The sequence below is a fragment of the Neolamprologus brichardi genome, chromosome 12, assembly GCF_056152115.1.
Source record: "Neolamprologus brichardi isolate AB-2024 chromosome 12, ASM5615211v1, whole genome shotgun sequence".
Classification (NCBI taxonomy): domain Eukaryota; kingdom Metazoa; phylum Chordata; class Actinopteri; order Cichliformes; family Cichlidae; genus Neolamprologus; species Neolamprologus brichardi.
In genome coordinates, this window is record NC_142115.1 from 11,157,913 (window position 1) to 11,179,581 (window position 21,669).

Sequence of the window (21,669 nt, forward strand, 5' to 3'; positions counted from 1 at the left end):
GTGCCATTCTGCCTGTACATTTATCCTTCTGGAAATCATCTGCAGTGATGATTATGATGTTTGAATGAAGCTTCTTCAGGGTATCTGTGTTATGGGATTCCACATTCTTGTTGGTGGCATAAATGTGTAAGACCTCAGTTGGACATTCTTCTGGTGCAGTCACAGCCTGTGACAACAAATCTTTGTCGCACTGAGAAAGCTCATCTGTCTTTTCTTTGACTCTAATCCTGTTCAACATCTCTGCAAAGGCCACATCATCTTTCTGACGCATGATCTCGGTTAGAGTGATCATCTGAAAATGTTCCTGCCATAGGTCAATCTGTTCTGGATCGTAAACACAGAGAGGTTTAGACTGTCGCACTGGTGGCAGCTGGTAAAAATCTCCAACAGCTAAAACTGACATTCCACCAAAAGGTCTTTGAGTGCCTTTGATTTGTTTCAGTCTTGCATCCACATAAGCAAAAAGGGGTTTTGAAACCATTGAAATCTCATCAATAACAATAATTTCAGCATTTATAAGCTCAGATCTGACTTCATCCAGTTGATTACCAAGTCCTTGAATGGGTGGTTTCAGACTCCTGGGTAGTTTCAGTAGAGAATGTAATGTAGAGCCATTGATAGAAAAAGCTGCTGTACCGGTAAATGAAGTCAGTAAAACAGTTGGATTTGATATGTCAGCTTCTTCTGCATTAGCAGGCAGTCTGCTCAGGATCTTTGATGCTTCAGAGTGAATACACTTAATCAGATGTGACTTTCCAGTTCCTGCACCACCGTTGATATAGAAGAAAAATGGATCTGGGTTCAAACCACAAACTTGCTGAATACACCAGTCTCTTATGGCATAGAACACGCAGGCCTGCTTCTGGTTCAGATTCTGATACATTACACGTACCACAGCTGGATCAACTGCAGGTTGTTCTCTGACGGCTCTGATCTCTGTTACAGCATCAGACTGACGACTGTAGTCAGGAACATTCTCCTGTTCGTTCTCATCATCAGAATGTCTCTCAGGAAGATTCTCATCACATTGCAGCCTCACAACTTCAGATTCAGGAGCCAGATTACACCATTCATCGATCACAACATCCCTATTTTGTTCAAACTCTTCCAGTGCACTCTCAATATCCTCAGAGTTCTTCTCATACTTGTCTTTATTTCTCTTTACAATCCTTTTCACAGACTCACTGTGGTCTGAACATGGAAGTCGTACACAACCTGAGTTGTAGAAGGACTGATAGGTTTGGAACCCTTGTGGTTTCAGTTCCTGCTCTGATCTGTGTGGAAGGTAAAGTCTCAACAGTCGACCATAATATTGCTCAGGATCTTTTTCTTGTGAGCAGTGGTAATATCTGATTATAGCTGGTTTATCATTCTTTCGCCTTTGTACAAATCCAAGCTGGTTCAGAAGAGGAAGCACATCTTTTCCTTCATTTGGACCACTCACCAACCTGCACAAGGCAGCAAAATCAGCCAGTGACATTTCCTCATATTCTGGTGTCTCAGGTCTGCATTTGTATTTATCACTCAAACTTGTCATCCAAATATTACAACTGTCATGTGTTGTGCTTTCCAGGTAGCTCATCGGGCGACTCATTTTTACTGGGTTATCATCTGTTGGTACAAATACAACACTGCGGGAACATTTTTTCATTTTTAGGCCACAGACTCGAGTCACACACTCCTGTGCGCTGATTTCTCTCTTTTTTGAGTAAGCCTGCATCACAGCTCTCATTTCGTCACATTCATTGACCGTGTTCTTTGCAGAGTTATCAATAACTGTCTTCAGGTATTCAGAGAGGCCAGATTCTTTCTTCGTTATATATTTACAGAGGTATTCTATACATGAATAGGCATTCAAAATTAATGAGACATCTAAATTTGCGTTCCAGGCTTCAAGCAGGTCTGGGTTGTAATTGTTGATCCAACAGTCCTTTGGGTCACGTTTCAGAATAAGAGCTGTTTTCTTGTTTATGTCTTGGAGGCATTGTTCATACTCATTCATTGTCAAGTTGCATCGTGACAGAATCTGCTCTATGGTGAGTGAAGCAGCTTCAGGTTCCTTCAGCAGGTTCATCAAAGGTCTGAGTTTGGCTTTTGCTGCTTCAGTGTCTGAATCCTCATCTTGTCTCACAATCATTGTTCTTGTTGCTGGTGGTTTTGGAAACCCAAATCTACAACCAGAGTTCACACTCTTAAAGCATGTTTTTGTGTGGTTTTTGCTGTGCTTTTGTAGTTCACTGACTTTTTTGTGCAGTTCAGGTTGTTTTTCTGGATCAGGGAGTTGACCTGAGATGTATCTGTCCACAAAGTCACAGACAGTTTGGTCATCATCCACATCTACTTCTACCTTTTCTCGAATCCACAGCAACATGTGTATATGCGGACTACCTCTGTGCTGGAACTCAACTCTGTAAAAGTAATCAATGATTTCACCAAGGGGCTGTGCAGGAGAAAAAAGCAAATCTCTGAACAAAGCCTCAACACGTTTATCAAACATTCGCATGGTGGTTACTGGATTTGATCTTAGGATTTCACACTTTTCTGACCAGTCCAGGGCTTCAAAATCAACCTCTTCACCTTGCTGTCTCTTTATTGCTTGAATCACTTCAGGCCATCTCATCTCAGCAGCAGAGAAAGTGACAAAGAACTGAGGTGTTCCTATTTGACGAACCATACTGAATAGATCTTTGGTAGTTTTCTGCCAGTAAGCTGGAGTTCCTCTGAGTGGCTGCATAAATCTGATTGCATCTTTATTTCTTACCAGCTTCTCTACTTCTGTCTTACTTTGTAACATTCCTGATGTGATTTTGCGTCCATCTTTGGTCATAGTTTTACCTTTTCTTAACTGTATTGTCATGCTGGAATTAGCCAAGTGTATTTCAGTGACAAACTGTGAGAAAAAAAGGTAATTTGTATCTTTAGCAAATCTTGCATCAATGTTGAAAAGCCTTGACTTGAAGTAAGCACTCGGTGTGAGCTTGAGACGTCTCTTTTCATCCAGTGTATTCTGACCAGTAGGAAACTGCACAGGAAATGCCATGGCTTCCAAATGAGGAGTTCTGAAGAAGCTAACAGGATTGTTTCTTTCTGCAGGTGCCACACAATATGTGTTATCAGTGAAACAGAGAATCTCTTCTGAAATGTCTACAGGCTGCAGACAACTTTCTAGAGCAAAACCTCCATTGTTCAAATCACTTTCTGGTTCCTCTGGATTGATTTCCTCTGGTTGGTCATCACAGGATTGCATATTAATATCTTGTTCACTTTCAGACTCACTTTCGCACAAAAGGGCATCTTTTTCATAGTTGTCAATTTCCATTAAATCTGCTTCATCATAATCATCGCTTCCCATGCTGGCTTCATCACTGCTGTCATCATCAGGTAACGTTGGATCACAAAGCAATGCATCATCTCTGATAACAACATCTGTGTACTGTGGGTGAATCTGTTTGAGTTTACACAAGGCTTGAATGAGTTTAGACCAGGTGACAGTCTGGAACAGCTGATGGCCTTTGTAGCACAGTCGTCTTTTAAGCTTGATCCTCATTATCTGTGATTGGCTTCTGAGCCTCGGTAAACAGTCAACTGTTTGTTGGACTTCAGATGGTACACACACCACATTACCACGTATGAGTCTCTGTCTGCCCTTTGGAAGAGGAATAATCTTAGCAAAAGGTATGCATTTGGCAATCAGATGTCTCTCCAGAATGTTGAGATCACGAAGTTCAGCTGGAATATCCTGCAGTTCTAAACCATTAACAGCAGCAAGCCTGGGCATGCGTCCACTTTTGAGGGAACTGTGACACGTGTGACAGATATACTCCTTTTTTCTCTCAACAGGAAAGCTGCAGTGATCATTACATGCTTCATCACACACATGAACAAATTTACCAGTTAGACACTGCTGAGCTACAGTTTGGTGTTTTGAGTAATTTTCTCTTTTGCAGATTTTCACCTGATTAGGAAAAGAAGCTTTTAGACAAACAGTACAAACATGAGATGGTGCTGACTTAATGTTTGATCTGAAACGAGATATGGCCTCATTCATTAAAGTGTTATCTGGATGACACTGTAAACTCTCAGCTGGTCGATGCATCTGGCGATATTTTCGTTTTATGTTCATTGCACATCTGACATTATGCATCTGTCTGAAAGAAAAACCGTTCCAATATTTTACTCTCATTCGTTCTCTCATGTTGTCCTTGTGTTGTTGCTGAAATTGTTTCTCTTCTCCATAACGCTTAGTCATGTAAGATAGTTTTTTCTTTTTAAATTCTTCGCTTTCTTTATATAGGTTATATACATATGTCCTCATGTAAGCTTTATGTTTTTCTCTGAATCCAGCACAAGTTCTGTATGTTCTTCTTATACGTTCTTTCTGCTTTTCTCTGAATATGGAAGACTCTCTATATGTTCTTGTTATACGTTCCTTCTGCTTTTCTCTGAATATGGAAGACTCTCTATATGATCTTGTTATACGTTCCTTCTGCTTATCTCTGAATATGGAAGACTCTCTATATGTTCTTGTTATACGTTCCTTCTGCTTTTCTCTGAATATGGAAGACTCTTTATATGTTCTTGTTATACGTTCCTTCTGCTTTTCTCTGACTATAGGAGACTCTCTATATGTTCTTGTTATACGTTCCTTCTGCTTTTCTCTGAATATGGGAGACTCTCTATATGTTCTTGTTATACGTTCCTTCTGCTTTTCTCTGAATATGGGAGACTCTCTATATGTTCTTGTTATACGTTCCTTCTGCTTTTCTCTGAATAGGGGATTGTCTTTATATTTCCTTATGACACGTTCTCTTTTTCTCTCTCTAATTTTAGCACTTTCTCTATACATCTTTCTCAAATGTTCTCTGTGTTTCTCCTTATAGGTAGCATTTAATTTATACAGTTCATTTCTGTACAGACTCCTTTTCTGTCTGTGATCAGGATCATTAGACTTCCTAGTTGAGTTTTTTTTCTTTGTCTTGAAGCTTTCATCAAACCTGTACATCTGCCTTTCTTTCATCTTCTGATTTTCCTTTCGTTGTGGTACTTTTTGTTGAGTCAATAATCTTCTCCTCATTTTTTGCCTTTCCTGTTTATTACGTTTCAGCAGTTTATCTGAGAGTTCCTCTGTTATCTTAGTTGAACAGGAGGCAGTGCTTGAATCATTCTGAGGAACAGAATCTGGTGTTACCGGAGTTTCTCTCACAGAAGATGCAGAGGTTTCCTTTTCAAAATAATCAGAAGGATGATGGTTTTTTCTTGGAGCAGCTGTCTCATTTGAAGAATCAGCTCTGGATGACATTACTTCACTGGTTAAATCTTTGGTCACAGGTTTCCGTGTCTGCTTAGTGTATATTTCGGACTTTAATTCATGAACACGTTCATTTAACGCTGGTGCTGGTGCACTTGTAGCAGTTTGTCTGTTTTCGGTGGTTTGATTAGCATCTCTTTTGTCAGCAGCGTTTTCACTGTGAAACTCGATGGGCTGTAGCTCATAGGTGCAGGTTGGTGCGATGCTAAACATTCGGTACAAACGTTTGATCCTGTCAATCATGTCGTTAAGATGTGCAAATTTCAACATAACTGCAGTTCCACCACTTACACTTAGCAACAATGGCATTCCTGTAGACTTACGTGGGTGAGGGTCAAAATATGCATATTCACCAGAAGTCAGCCTGCAAACTGCGATGACTGTTCCTCCCATGACTAGCAAAGCGTAGCGAATGTCTGAAACCAAACACTGTAGTCCCTGTTCAAGACTCGGAAGATGATCTGTACCATCAAATGTGCCATAACGAGCAAACTGAGACATATCCACTTGATACTCGCGTCTGCGGCTGGTGACCACTGAGGGAAGCTCATCACAGGCTAGAAACACGCTGTTCACAAACCTCTTTCTGGCATCTGAGTACACTGCATGGCCTTTGTCCAACACACGGTTAAGATCTGCTTTGGTAATGAATTCATCCTCGTGTAAGAATGACAGGAAAACCAAACTATTAGCCATGCATTGCTGATTCCGGTACTTTCCATACTTATGAGAGGCCTGGCTTCGGGATGCACAGATACTACTCACTTGTGGATGACTTTCAGTGTTTGTAACTTCTACATGAGACGGTCCTGGACCATCATGCTGTGTTTGTACAGTTACCTGGGGTTCAGTCTGAATTACCTGCATAACTTCAGGCTCTGGGACAGACACTGAGGGAACACCTCTCTTTACCACATCTGCATAAGACACTGTGGCTGTCTCTCCATCATGCTGTGTTTGTACAATTACCTGGGGCTCAATATGGATTACCTGCAGAACTTCAGGCTTTGAGACAGACACTGAGGGAACACCTCTCTTTACCACATCTGCATAAGACACTGTGGCTGTCTGAACACTGCTCTGCACTTCTGTGCTGGGAAAAGTTGAAACACACACCTTTACCTGCTCACTGCTCTGAGAAACATTCACCTGTTCTTTCTCCTTCTGACGTCTAAGCTTCTGGGACTGTGACCTTTGACCTTTTCTTGGCATTTTGCTAAAGTACAACCTGGAGCTTATATGTGGTTATACACAAATGTAAACAAAACTCAACCTTGAAACACAGAAAAACGTATAACTCCTCAAGTTAATGTTAAATCTGAGAAATGTACTATTAAACTACTTTAAAATGTTTTTTATGAATATAGAAATAGATGTTAAAAAGCTGATTTGTACTCCAAACTCAAAATAAAGGAAATTCAAAGTTCTCTGGAAACAATTTGGTCCGTTTTATTGTAGCTCTTTTAGAAACGGTATAATTTTACTTCTTATATATTTTTAACCAGACTGGTAAATAAATACAACTTCTGTAAAATGATATGCAGAATAAATCTCAACAATCAACAGGCTATAATAAAAGTCTTAGCTCTTAGGGGAGTTTATGTAAATCTTTCAGATATCTAAAATTTAAATCAAATATATGGAGCTTTGGTGGTGTGGTGATAAGATGACTGGCGATGAGGATTCTTCAGCTGGATGTTCTGCAGCAGGAAACAGGAAGTCTGGGTCCTCAGGCGCTTCTCGATGACAATACTAACTGAATACTTACACTGAGTGACAAAATGGGTTTGTCCTTAAATAATAATACTATAAAGTTGCAGTCAAATGTTATAGCCAATGAAACAGACTAGAAAAATGTATTTGGATCTAATTTATTATTTATCTGAATGTATGTATTACAAAATAACCAGATTGTCTTATTACAACTAAACTTTTAAAAAGGTGATATTTTATATAATTGATCAAAGTAAGCCAAACTAGCAGTGTTAATTCCAAAGTCTAATGCAAAATTAAAATGACTAATGTAGGGCTGTGTAAGTAGTTTTTACTATAAGTTCTACTGTAATTCTACTACTGTATATTCAACTTTCTACTTGTAATTTCCAGCAAAATGACTGAATGTGAGAGTTTAATGACAGGAAAGAAGGAGCAGTAAGAGCAGAGATCTCTCAGAATTCTGTAACAGATAGATCAAGTACTGATAACTTGGATTTCTGAAAACTTGGATTCTCAAAACTTGGATTCTCAAATTAGATAGAGCAGTAGAGATAGAGGGATACAAGATGGAATGGCTGTCAAATTAGATAGAGCAGTAGGGATAGAGGGATACAAGATGGAATGGCTGTCAAATTAGATAGAGCAGTAGGGATAGAGGGATACAAGATGGAATGGCTGTCAAATTAGATAGAGCAGTAGAGATAGAGGGATACAAGATGGAATGGCTGTCAAATTAGATAGAGTCGGGAGAGTGATAGGATAGACAGAATTGCTTATAATGATAGAGAGAGAGGATCTTCTGCAGCAGGTCACCTGTAAGACACAAAAGGCCTGGAATTAGTCGTATTTCCAATATGCTTGTATTTATATTCTTCAGACTATATGGCACACCTAAAATCCTGTCATTTTCTCAAAAATATACAATGTGCTTAGTGTATCGATTCTGGTTGTGCTTACTGACCTCGAACGGGATTTCTGTGGTACACAGCGCTCAAAATTCTGTCAAATATTTTAGTAAGACTTCGGTAAGCTACAAAGCTGTGCCGCTTGATGTATTGTCAGAGCATTATGGCTTCCATAGTCAGGACCCTCGCAGAGTAATTTGTACGGTGCTTCAACATAACATTATGGTGTGTGTACAAGGACCTGGCACGTGCTAAGAGACATGCTTATGAAGCAGATTTCAAACTGATCAACCCATGAAGAGTTTGATGGATTTGTGGATGAGGAGTGAACTGAAAAAGTGAGTGTAATGTTCTGTATTTTATGTGTTACAACTGAACAGTGTTGAGAGTTGTTTGTGAATGACTTGAATAAAGTTTGACTTATCTGACTGTTTTGTTTGGCTTAATGTGCCTTAAAAACAGACTTGTTTATTGACATTATGCCTTATAATTTCAAAAATACAGTACATGTAGGGCTTTAAATAGTAAAGAGTTCTACAGTAAATTATTGGACTGAACAGAATGACAATGTTTAACAAATGATGGTGGAACTGTTATAAGGACATTTTTACGTTCTATTAAAACAATAAACTAAGTCTATAAACTCAAACCAAGACGTGCTGCTACAGTAACTTACTGTAAATATTATATGGTCCAAATAAACCCACACACTGAGGTTACAGCAGACAGTTTCAGGCCTCCTGCTTTAAACACTTTATGTCCATTAAACTCAAAATTATTTATAGACTGGCCAAAAAGAACACAAAAACTTTCTCACATTTGCCTAAAAACATCTTGATGATCAGCAAGAGCTGTGTGGACTCACGGTACTAAACTGAATCTTCTAAAGTGAGAGAAATATTTCAGAAAAACACCAGCATTAAAGTCAAACATGGTGCCGTTACTGTGATTGTCCAGAGTTCCCTTACTACTTCAGGACCTACATCAACTCATCAGGTCCTGGGCTTAAGTTTAATCACACTTGGGATTTGCAGCAGGAAATTGATCTGAAGCACACAAGCAAGTCCAACTGAATGTCTTGGTGTAGACTAACCAGAGTCTCAACTTTAATGAAATTGAGATCCTTGAAATGATTTCAAAACACTATTTTGGACCTTAATTAAGACAACTGAAATTAAAGTGGACCAAAATCCCCCAGTGATGTAAATCAGTCATTACTAGTTACTATAAATGCTTGATGGTAGTTGTTGCTATCAGGGCTTTCACAGCTGGGTATTAGAGAACAGATAGCTCTGGTTTGGTTTTCTCTGCTTCATACATGAAATCATCACTTTAAAACTGCTTTTTTTGTATTTATCCAGGTCATCCTTGTTAGATGATTTGAAACGTGACAAAAAAGCATGAAAAAAATAATCTGCAAGGAAGAAAGACTTTTCCCAGCACTGTACCTCAGACAAAACCTTTACTTACCAGACTTGAGACGATCAGATCAGTTGCCTAGAGAAAGGAAACAAAACATCAGCTCACTGTTTAATGATTCAAACCGTTGAGCCTCTTCACACACAATCCAATTTACTGTGACATTAAATAACTAGTCAAATCCTCAATTTCTTCATGCCTTTATGAACTCACTGTAGTCTAAAGAGGGCACAATTTAATTGCAGAGTCTCAGATGGCTTTAACATGTTTAATAAAAACATTCATACTACAGAATTGCAAAGAATAGGCACCAATATTTGTCGGCACAAATGCAGGATATACCAAATATTTCGTACACAGAAGCTTTGTGGCTCCAACATTTTCTATCATAAGTCAGCTCTAATAAAATGTGAAGAACGACAACTTTTAATCTAATTTCAGATTAAAAATGTTGAATACAAATTAATCATTTAAATCAGAAGCAACAGAAAACCACAACAACAACAGTAGCGCACCATTTTTTTTAATGAAAATTTCTTAAAATATTACACTAAAAGGTCATTCCATTGTATTTGTTGCTAGCAATATTTATGTGTTTTGCAGTATATCCCTTTTTGGCAACATTTATATTTAATTTTAAAACATTGGCTTTAATATACCTACTCACAATTGTACTTCTCTTACATTTTATTATTGCTTAAGTGTTTAAGCTATCATTTATAGGCTACGTTCACACTGCAGGTCTTAATGCTCAATTCCGATTTTTTGATCAAATCAATTTTTTTGTCTGCTTGTTCACACTACAAATAAAATGTGACAGCAAACGCGCTCTAGTGTGAGCGCTCAAAGCGGCCCGCATGCGCAAAAGAAGACGTCACACACAACGCACTCTGTTTAGACCCAGAGCAAACAATATTGTTTGACTGATGGCCGTTAATATAAAGACTTGTTTCGGACTTTAAGTTTCCCAATTTTTGCTTTAAGTTATTTTGTTATTTACATAATAATGTAAATAACCTAATAATTATCCTTATTGCTGTTTTAGAGGAGCGGTGTTGCAGATTTCTGTCAGAATCTGCAGATTATACAGAACAAATAAAATGTTCACGTTGTCTTCCCAACAGTTTCACTGACATCTACAATGGATGGCCAGGAAGCGTTCGCCATGTCTTCTCAGGCGCTTCTCTGGTGCTGATAATTGGCGTCTGTCTTCTGTCAGTGACGTAAAAGACGGATTTAATGCAACATGACCGTTCAAACAGCAGTCGCTTTCTAAAACATCGGATATGTCTCGGATTCAGCACCACATACGAAAGTGACCCAGGACGGATTTGAAAATATCAGATTTGTGCCGTTCACACTTTCATACCATGATACCATCACTGATACCAACATGACAAAAAAAATCTGATTTGATGCGCTTTCGCCTGCAGTGTGAACGTCACTCAGGCAAAAATACTTCTAGTGTTTTGACTTTTTTGGCTAATTTATAACTGGAATGAGAGAGAAAATAAAAATCGATAGCTGTGGTGCTCTTAAGTGTTTAAGGTACCACCTACACTCACACTTGAATCCACAAACATAAGGAGAAATCGAACAACTGCATAAAGATATCTCTGACATTTAACTATGTTTGGACTTGATAAGCCATCGAAAATTAAAATCAGACATTAATGGGCTATTAAACTTCATTGACATTTTCAGGGGCAGTCAGTGGTCCTGTGTGGGGGCTTTGCTGCTACAGATTCTAAATCCTGACTATTTGTCTTTGCCCATGAATGAATGGCAAGATAACACAAATAGCCAAACTACTGTAAGTAAATTACTAAACATTACCATTACTGTCTACTTACCAGCAAAGGCAAAACCAAAGATCTGTTCACTCTGTGTAACAAAAGACAAAGAACAAAAATACAGGCTCAGACAACTCCAATCAGCATTAGAGTCAATACTGCATCACTCTCTGTAGTCAAAAACATTCCGGAAACTTCTTTGTTTACCACAGCTGGAATACAAACAACAACTCTCCTCTGTTTTCTTTTTCCGCACCCTAATAAATATTATCATCTTCATAAAGGTAATATGTAGTTTTATCCATTTGCAATAAGCCACACAAGTTTCTGAGTCATGTAATGCTCCACAATTTAGGTTCAGTTACATAAGAGAGTAGATATCGTAACCAATGATTTGCTACACCTAGCACTGCACACTTTATTAAATGGTGATGTCACAATTTAAAAGTAGGCAACAATCACAAATGATAGCTTGTATGGAATGTCTGTAGGTTTTAACATTTGAGGTGGCCTGCATTCAAATTCTATTAACACAATAAAAACAAACAGAGTCTATAAACTTACACCAAGATGTGCTGCTACAATAACTTACTGTAAATATTATATGGTCCAACAAAACCAACACACTGGGGTTAGAGCAGACAGTTTCAGGCCACCTGCTTTAAACACTTCAGATCCACTCAACTTACATTTATCCCACAAAAAACGTGCCTTAATCCCCAAAATTCTCAAATCCCTGTGTCTGTGTGTACTTGCTTGGGACAACAGTATATCATTATATCTGGGGTTCCGTTAACATAAAACATAAAACAATTTACTCTGTATGAATTTTGGCAAAATGAGAGATTCGGAGACAGCTAGTTTCTACGCAGCAGTTTCTACATATTTCAGTGACATTTGGGGCATGTTTGATACACAGCAATAAGCACTCCCCTAAATCTATGATAAACTTATCATAGCTGATATTAAGGCCTAATTAGCAAAATTTAGTATGATGATAATTTCTTTGTAGATCATTTCATGATAAAAAGAACAGAAATGAGTGCTGTATCTGAGCTGTTCCATGTAAGGTCTTTGCTGGAGATTCCCACATTTCTTAAACAAACAAAGAAACAAACAAACATGACTTTCAGACACAGTTCATCTTTTGTAAATTAGGGCAGGATTATTAAAAAAAAAAAAAAAAAACAGTCTTGATAAAAATATCAGGCCACTATAAAATTTCTTATGTTTATGTTTTCATCCCACCTATATTATGCAAGTCATTATGACAAATTACAAAAAGCAGTTTTCAGGCAGTGATTTAAGGGAAAAAGCTTTTGAAATCCACAATGCCCTACCACCAGTGGTCTCAAACTCTGGTCCTTAAGGCCTGGTGTCCAGAAACATTTCTGTGTCCCTGTTGCAACACACCTGAATAACATTAGTAGGTCATTAGCAAAACTCTACAGAACTTGACTGCATGCTGAGGTGGTAATTCAGCCATTTGATTCATGTTATAGCAGCTCATGAGTGAATGAACATGATGTAATGAAAGTACTTTTAGAAGTACATTTTTCCAAACACTTAAATTACTTAAATTTTAGTAGTCTTAGGGGATGCCACTTCAGCATACAGTCAAATTCTATACTCTTACTAATGACCTACAAATGTTATTCAGGTGTTTTGTAACAGGGACACGTGGAAAAGCTTCAGGATACCGGCCCTTGAAGAGTGGAGTTTGAGACCCCTGCCCTATGTGAATATTTAATTGTCCCTAAACTGCTAGCCGTGAGCTGCTCTAATGTGAAACAAACAGATATAGTTCTGTAAAGGTTTACTAAGAGATTTCTAAGGATTTGGAGACCCCAGAAACAAAAACCCTCAGATGTTGTAGCTGAACAGGCAAAAACAAGTTGCCTGATAATACCTCGATGATAACCAAGAGCTGTGCTGACTAACTGCACTAACCTGAATCATCTACAGTGAGAGAAAAACACCAGCATTAAAGTCAAACATGGTGCTGTTACTGTGATGTCCCAGAGTTCCTTTACTACTTCAGGACCTTCAGGACCATCAACTCATCAGGTCCTGGGCTTAAGTTTAATCACACTTAGGATTTGCAGCAGGAAATTGATCTGAAGCACACAAGCAAGTCCAATTGAATGAATGAAACAAAACTCTTGGAGTAAACTAATCAGTCTGGACTTTAATGAAATTAAGATACTTGGTATGACTTGAAAACCCTATATTGGGCCTTAATTACGACTTTTTCCTTTTCTTTTTTTGCCTGTCCTGTTTGGATCCAATTAAGACAATTCTGAAATTATAGTGGACCAAAATCCCCCAGTGATTACCAGTTACTGTAAATGCTTGATGGTAATTGTTGCTATCAGGGCATCCACAGCTGGGTATTAGAGACCAACATGTTTTTACATTAGACCAGGATGTTCTGGTTCAAAAATGAAATCATCACTTTAAAACTGCTTTTTGTATTTATCCAGGTCATCCTTGTTAGATGATTTGAAACATGTGAAAAAAGCATAAACAAAATAAATCTGCAAGGAAGAAAGACCTTTCTCAGCACTGTACCGCAGACAAAACCTTTACTTACCAGACTTGAGACGATCAGATCAGTATCCTAGAGAAAGGAAACAACACATCAGATCACTGTTTAATGACTTAGACTGTTGAACCTCTTCACACACAATCCAATTTACTGTGACATGAAATAAGTAGTAAAATCCTCAATTTCTTCAAGCCTTTATGAACTCACTGTAGTCTAAAGAGGACAAACTTTAGTTACAGAGTCTCACATGGTGATAACATGTGTAATAAAGGCATGCATACTACAGAAGTGCAAAGAAGAGGCACCAGTATTTGTTGGTACAGATTAGGGCTTTTTAGCTCCATCATTTTCTATCACAAGTCAGTGCTTAATAAAGTGTGAAAAAAACCACAACTGTTAACCTCATTTCAGATTAAAAATGTTGAATACCATTTAAAAAAAAAAAAAAAATAGAATCAACGGAAAACCTCATCAGGTTTTAGTTCTGACCTGAATATGTAAATCCTAAAATACATGTAAATTTTGACATGTCATAGTAACAACAGTGGCACACCATTTTTGCAATTAAAATTTCTTAAAAATTATAATAAAAAGTCCTTCCATTGTACCTGTTGGCAGGAATCTTTTTGTATTTTGCAATATTTCCCTTTTATATATAATTTTCAAACACATTGTATCAAGCAAATTATTAAGAAACTAATTTAAACTTAGTGTATATAAATTACACACAGAACACGAACAACTGTATAAAAACAGTTGTTCGTGTTCAAACATAAAAATCAGACATAAATGGCCTGTTAAACTTCAGGGACAGTCAGAGATCATGTGTGGGGCCTTTGCTGCTACAAGGTATAAATTCTGACCATTTGTTTTTGCCCATCGGTAAATGGTAATGTCACAAAAACCAAACTACGTTAGGTAAGTTGCTAAACATGTTACACAGTGACAATGTCATATTACTGCAGTTACAATTGCTGCTTACTTACCAGCAAAGGCAAAACCAAAGTTCTGTTTCACTCTGTGTAACAAAAGAACAAAAACACAGAATCAGACAACTGAAATCAGCATCAGAGTCAATATTGCATCACAATCTGTAGTGAAAAAAAAATCTGTTAAATTCTTTGTTTACAACAGCTTTACTATAAACACCCCATCTTCTCTTTCTGCACCTTATTAAAGATTTCTGTCTTTACTAAAGTGATGTGTCGTTTTATCCATCTGCAATAAGCCACAAAAATTCCTCATTAACGTAAAGCTCTAATACTTTGGTGCTATTACATAACACAGCAGATACCACAAGCAATGATTTGCTCGCACTGCACACTTGATCAAATGATAACATCACAGTTTCAAAGCATGCAACAATCACAAATGACACTTGATACTATAAATGCTTGATGGTAGTTCTTGCTATCAGGGCTTCCACAGCTGGGTATTAGAGACCAGCATGTTCTCACATTAGAACAGATAGCTCTGGTTTGGTTTTCTCTGCTTCATACGTGAAATCATCACTTTAAAAATGCTTTTTTGTATTTATTCATATCATCCCTGTTAGATGATTTGAAACATGTGACAAAAAATCATGAACAAAATAAATCTGCAAGGAAGAAAGACTTTTCCCAGCACTGTACCTCAGACAAAATGAACTCACTTTAGTCTAAAGAGGGCAAAATTTAATTGCAGTCTCAAATGGCCTTAACATGTGTAATAAAAACATTACTACAGAAATGCTTTGATAAGCCTTTAAAATTAAAATTAGACATAAATGGCCTATTAAACTTCAGGGACATTTTTAGGGACACTCAGAGGTCTAGTGGGGGGGCTTTACTGCTTATAAATCCTAAATGTGTTTTTGCCCATGAGCAAATGGCAAGATATCACAAAAAGCCAAACTATTGTATGTAAATTGCTAAACATGTTACACAATCCCAATTTCATATTGCTTCAGTTACAATCACTGTTTACTTACCAGCACAGGCAAAACCAAGCTTCTATTTCACTCTGTGTAACAAAAGACAAAAATACTGGATCAGAAAACTCAAATTAGCATCAATACTGCATCACTCTCTTTTGTCAAAAAGATTCACTAAACTTCTTTGTTTACTACAGCTGGAATACAAACAACAACTCTCCTCTGTTTTCTTTGGTCTACATCTCATTTAAGATTGCAATAACACCTTTACATGAAAAACTGCACGATATATTTTTAAGGCTTTAATATTTGAGGTGGTCTGCATTCAAATTCTACTTCCTAAAATATTATCAACTGCACATAGTATCATTAAATATGCTGTAGTTTTAAAATAAATATCTATGTACCATACTAATAATAATATACTGCCATATTTTATTTATGTGAAGGTGGGCTGTTGTTTATTTCATTAATTTTCCACAAAGTGAGAATTTAAACTGTGCTGCAGATTTAGGTTGGCACAAACAAGCCTTTGTTAAACAGTTCTTAAAAATTAAAATGGTAAATGGCCTGTATTTATATAGCGCTTTACTAGTCCCTAAGGACCCCAAAGCGCTTTACATATCCAGTCATCCACCCATTCACACACTGGTGATGGCAAGCTACATTGTAGCCACAGCCACCCTGGGGCGCACTGACAGAGGCGAGGCTGCCGGACACTGGCGCCACCGGGCCCTCTGACCACCACCAGTAGGCAACGGGTGAAGTGTCTTGCCCAAGGACACAACGACCGAGACTGTCCAAGCCGGGGCTCGAACCGGCAACCTTCCGATTACAAGGCGAACTCCCAACTCTAAAAGTCTCCTGTTTAGAAGTTCTTAATAATTTTGGGTTCACATGTACACAGGTACTTTTGAAAACGGAAATTTTTCTATGCGTTTGCACCTTTCGTCCACACTTAAACGGCGTTTTCGGTGACTGAAAATGGAGATTTCTAAAAACGCTTGCCAGGATATTTTCGAAAACTCCATTTTTGCATTTATGTGTGGACAGGAAAACAGAGAAAACGCAGCGCCTTTTTTGACGTCACACCGTGCGCCACGTTATTGTTTCGGTGAAATGCATTTCTACAATACTGTTACTGTTAATTGTACTCTCTGCAGTGTTTAAATGCTTACATATACACACACAGTTACTGTCCCCCCACACATATGACTCGGTTCTGCTTTTATGCCCCATCTTTGTTTGCTATTTCCCACCAAGGCTTCTAGACTTCTGATTGGCCAACATTTCTACACGGTTAGGAATATATCGCCATCTGTTGCTTTGGCATGTTGCTGGCAGCGTTTTCCTGCATTTATGTGTGGACGGGATTATTCTTTTAAAACCAAAAACGGAAAAATCTCAGTTTTCAAAAATACCCCTGTATGTGGGGACATAGCTTATGTTTAATCGTCAGTTTCTTCCTCCCTCCTTTCTCTTAATTAACCCACAAGACCTGGACAAATGTGACTCTTTTTCTCCCGTGTTCGGTCAGAGGCGTAAAATGGCTCCTTTGATCTTGCCGACAGCTAAAACTGAATCTATGGGGATTGTTAAAAACGTTACAGCCTAAAGAATGAGGCTGTTTTAACCAACTGATTTGTGAAGAGAGCTAACTGCACCTTATTTAACAGACTGAAAAACACGAACACACCAAATGTAATTAATAAAACAATACAATAACCGTGGTTTACAGTCAAATGAATTATCTTCATTTCACACTGGGCTCATAAGAGCGCTAGGCGTTAGCATTGGGTTGTTAGCGTTAGCTCATCAAACACTGCTTTTACATACAAAAATGACAATTTTTCACTAAAAAGCAACCATTGTGTTACTTTAATATGAGTTATACCTCGGCTGGCTTTATAAATCACTAACAAGAACTGCTTAAATCGCGCAAACAGAGTATAGACATTTAGGAGAGGAGAGGAACAGCACTCACCGAGAGCGGACTCAACGAAGTGTGCAGAGAGGCGGATGTCAGCCAGTCAGGTAAAAAATGAGGCGTTCACGGGTAGTAGGAAATTCCATTATTGCAGAAATACTATAAAAAGCAGAAATACTGTAAAAAGCAGAAATACTATAATTTAGCAGAAATACTATATTAAGCAGGAATACTATAAAAAGCAGAAATACTATAATTTATCAGAAATACTATAAAAAGCAGGAATACTATGATTTTACAAAAATGCTATGATTGAGCAGAAGTACTAAGCTGTAGTAAAAGTACTTTGATTTAACAGAAATACAATTATGGAGGAGTAATACTTTAAAATGGGAGAAATATTGATACACACACACATACACAGAGCCTAAAGGGAACAGTATTTTTGCCATGGAGTGTTAACAAGAATGTGAGGTCCATATTAGAAAAGCTGGTAAAATGATACAAGTTTGCAGAATTGTAATAAATGATGAATATGAATTACTGGTGTGTGATAGTGTATTAATTTGTAGGGGAAAAAACATGTTGACCAAGGTGGGATTAAACCCATGACCTTCGGCTTGCAGACCCATGTCACTACCAACTGCACCACTGGGAAAGACAGTGGGTGCCTGGAAAACAGGGTGATGAGCCGTCAGAATTAGATCGCGGTCAGAGGCAAAAAACGCCGTTTTTTGGAGTTACAAAACGTCGTGTAACTCAAAAGCTAGGTGGACTAGAAACATAATTCTTGTACTGGGTGAATCAGCGGACTTTGGTGTACTTTGACTGCGATTTTCATTGCTCTTTGTACATCCGTCATGGAGATATGACGAGAGAAGAAACGGCAGACCTCAGATATGATTGGCTGGCTGGGAAGCTGTGCAGGCCCCAATATGCAAATTTGAATGCCTCAAAGTAGAAATACTATATTAAGCACAAATACTATAAAAAGCAGAAATACTATAATTTAGCAGAAATACTATAAATAGCAGAAATACTATAAAAAGCAGAAATACTATATTGTCACGGTATGGCATGGCAAACCGTGGGGGGTGTGGGGAAGGAGGACCCAGGCGCGTTGCTCTGTGTATAAACAGTGCATTTATTTACAGTGTGTGGAAATAACACCAAATTCCCGTGCTTTCCCCAGACTCCCGTGTCGTGTCTTCTCCCAGTGTTTGTGCTCTCCGCTCCCGTGTCTCAGCACTCCCCGTGCTGGCTGCTGTCTGGCACTCCACCCCTCTCCTGGGGACACAATAGAAGCAGCCGTCAGGACACATACAATCGCGGCCATACACACACACTAACCAAGCACAACTGGATGTCTGACGTGGAGTCTCACGTAATGATCCCGCGTCGGTGGGAGCTCCAAGACTCTCTTAAGTAGCTTAAGGCTTAAGTAGCCAGAACCAAAACAAGCAAAAACAACAAACCCTCCCAGGTCACAGTCCCAAAGTCAGACCGCGCATCCCGCAGCGGCGCAAAAAAAAGCGCCGCTCTCCTGCTCGCCGCTCTCCTGCTCGCCGCTCTCCTGCTCGCCGCTCTCCTGCTCGCCGCTCTCCTGCTCGCCGCTCTCCTGCTCGCCGCTCTCCTGCTCGCCGCTCTCCTGCTCGCCGCTCTCCTCCGGCTGCGGCGCGGGCTCCTCCCGCTCGCTGATCCCCCCCGGCTGCGGCGCGGGCTCCTCCCGCTCGCCGAGCTCCCCCGGCTGCGGCGCGGGCTCCTCCCGCTCGCCGAGCTCCCCCGGCTGCGGCGCGGGCTCCTCCCGCTCGCCGAGCTCCCCCGGCTGCCGCGCGGGCTCCTCCCGCTCGCCGAGCTCCGGCGCGGGCTCCACCCGCTCGCCGAGCTCCGTCGCGGGCTCCACCCGCTCGCCGAGCTCCGGCGCGGGCTCCACCCGCTCGCCGAGCTCCTGCTCGGGCAGGGCAGGTCCGGGTGGCGACGTAGCAGCCGGTGAAGAAGATGGCAGAAGGGTGACTGCAGGCGGATGAGATGACGGCGGTGCCACAGCTGCAGATGTTGAAGCAGCGAGTGGTGTGGAGACCTCTGACCGAGGTGATGTTACCTGCGCTGTCGGCTCATCCACTGCAGACACAAACACAGATGGTGAGGGAAATGGAAAATTGTCCGTACTACTCACCACAGCCGACTCTTGAGAAGTTCGTGGATTAGGCTGCTGTGAGGAAAGCCGGCGGCGCGAACGTCGTTTCCGTGTAGACGTCAGGGCCGGCGTCTCAGGCTGTGAATCCACCAGCGGTCTGGGCCGGTGAGCAGCCTGAGGAGGAAAGTGGAGGTGGAGGATGGAAAGCAGGAAGTCCAGAACAACTGGATTGAGGGAGTCCACCAGCCACGGGAATTTAACAAGCATCTCCACATATGTACAAGCATAGAGCAAAAGGGGAAGCAACACCAAAAATACATAAGATATAACTAGTCCATAACTGCTCAGGGATCCTGGGTTGCTCAGACCCAGAACCCTGACATATATTAAGCACAAATCCTATAAAAAGCAGAAATACTATAATTTAGCAGAAATACTATATTAAGCACAAATACTATATTAAGCACAAATACTATATTAAGCAGAAATACTATAAAAAGCAGAAATACAATAAAAAGCAGAAATACTATAATTTAGCAGAAATACTATATTAAGCACAAATACTATAAAAAGCAGACATACTATAATTTAGCAGAAATACTATAATTTAGCAGAAATACTATATTAAGCACAAATCCTATAAAAAGCAGAAATACTATCATTTAGCAGAAATACTGTAATTTAGCAGAAATATTATGATTTAGCAGAAATACTATATTAAGCACAAAAACTATATTAAGCACAAATCCTATAAAAAGCAGAAATACTATAATTTAGCAGAAATACTATATTAAGCACAAATCCTATAAAAAGAAGAAATACTATAAAAAGCAGGAATACTATAATTTAGCAGAAATACCATATTAAGCAGAAATACCATATTAAGCAGAAATACTATAAAAAGCAGAAATATTATAATTTAGCAGAAATACTATATTAAGCAGAAATACTATAAGAAGCAGAAATACTATAATTTAGCAGAAATACTATATTAAGCAGAAATGCTATAAAAAGCAGAAATATTATAAAAAGCAGAAATATTATAATTTAGCAGAAATACTATATTAAGCAGAAATGCTATAAAAAGCAGAAATACTATAAAAAGCAGAAATATTATAATTTAGCAGAAATACTATATTAAGCACAAATCCTATAAAAAGCAGAAATACTATAATTTAGCAGAAATACTATATTAAGCAGAAATACTATAAATTAGCAGTAATACTATATTAAGCAGAAATACTACAATTTAGCAGAAATACTATAATTAAGCAGAAATACTATATTAAGCAGAAACACTATATTAAGCACAAATCCTATAAAAAGCAGAAATACTATCATTTACCAGAAATACTATATTAAGCAGAAATACTATAAAAAGTAGAAATACTATAAAAAGCAGAAATTCTATAATTTAGCAGAAATACTATGAAAAGCAGAAATACACACACACACACACACACACACACACACACACACACAGAGGGAGAGAGAAGCAACTTTGTAGGTCAGTCAAGCAGCCTGGGAGCTGCTAAATTTGAATCCACCAATCAGAGATGCTGTGTACTTTTTCCCGCCAAAACAGGTGCAGCCGTTTTTACACACACAGCAGAGAGACAGGATTTTTTCAGTCTATTTCTCATAGTGAGGACTACCCTCCAAACAAATGGCCATAATTTCCTAACCGTAGGGGCTAGAACGGTTATTCTTACACCGTTTTGTTCAGAAGAGATGGGGGAATCTTCAAGTGTTGACAATTTATCATTAAAATATGAATTATTAAAGATATTTGACTTGTAATGCACCATAACTGAGTAGAGTCAAGCGAAAACTGCCTTGACTTGCCATCAAACAACGCTTTCTAACTCTAAATCTATTTGGAGTATCGATATCATTCTTTCACCGTAAGAGACAGCAGGCTTTGGTGAACAGTCATGGAAATTTTCAGGTCTCTGTGGAAATCCATTAAAAAGATATGATGAGAGAAAAAAGTGGTTCATTTCC

At 38.8% G+C, this 21,669-nt stretch overlaps 1 long non-coding RNA gene across 1 annotated transcript; it reads right to left on the reverse strand.

The window, feature by feature from the left end:
• Positions 1-6,732: 6,732 nt before the first annotated feature.
• On the reverse strand, positions 6,733-17,744 carry LOC148100176 (uncharacterized). The gene is made up of 7 exons (XR_015719839.1): positions 17,586-17,744; positions 15,659-15,690; positions 14,676-14,707; positions 13,735-13,761; positions 11,202-11,232; positions 9,400-9,426; positions 6,733-7,837 (listed from the first exon to the last, which is right to left on the reverse strand). It is a non-coding gene; the product is annotated as an uncharacterized LOC148100176 (long non-coding RNA).
• Positions 17,745-21,669: the final 3,925 nt, after the last annotated feature.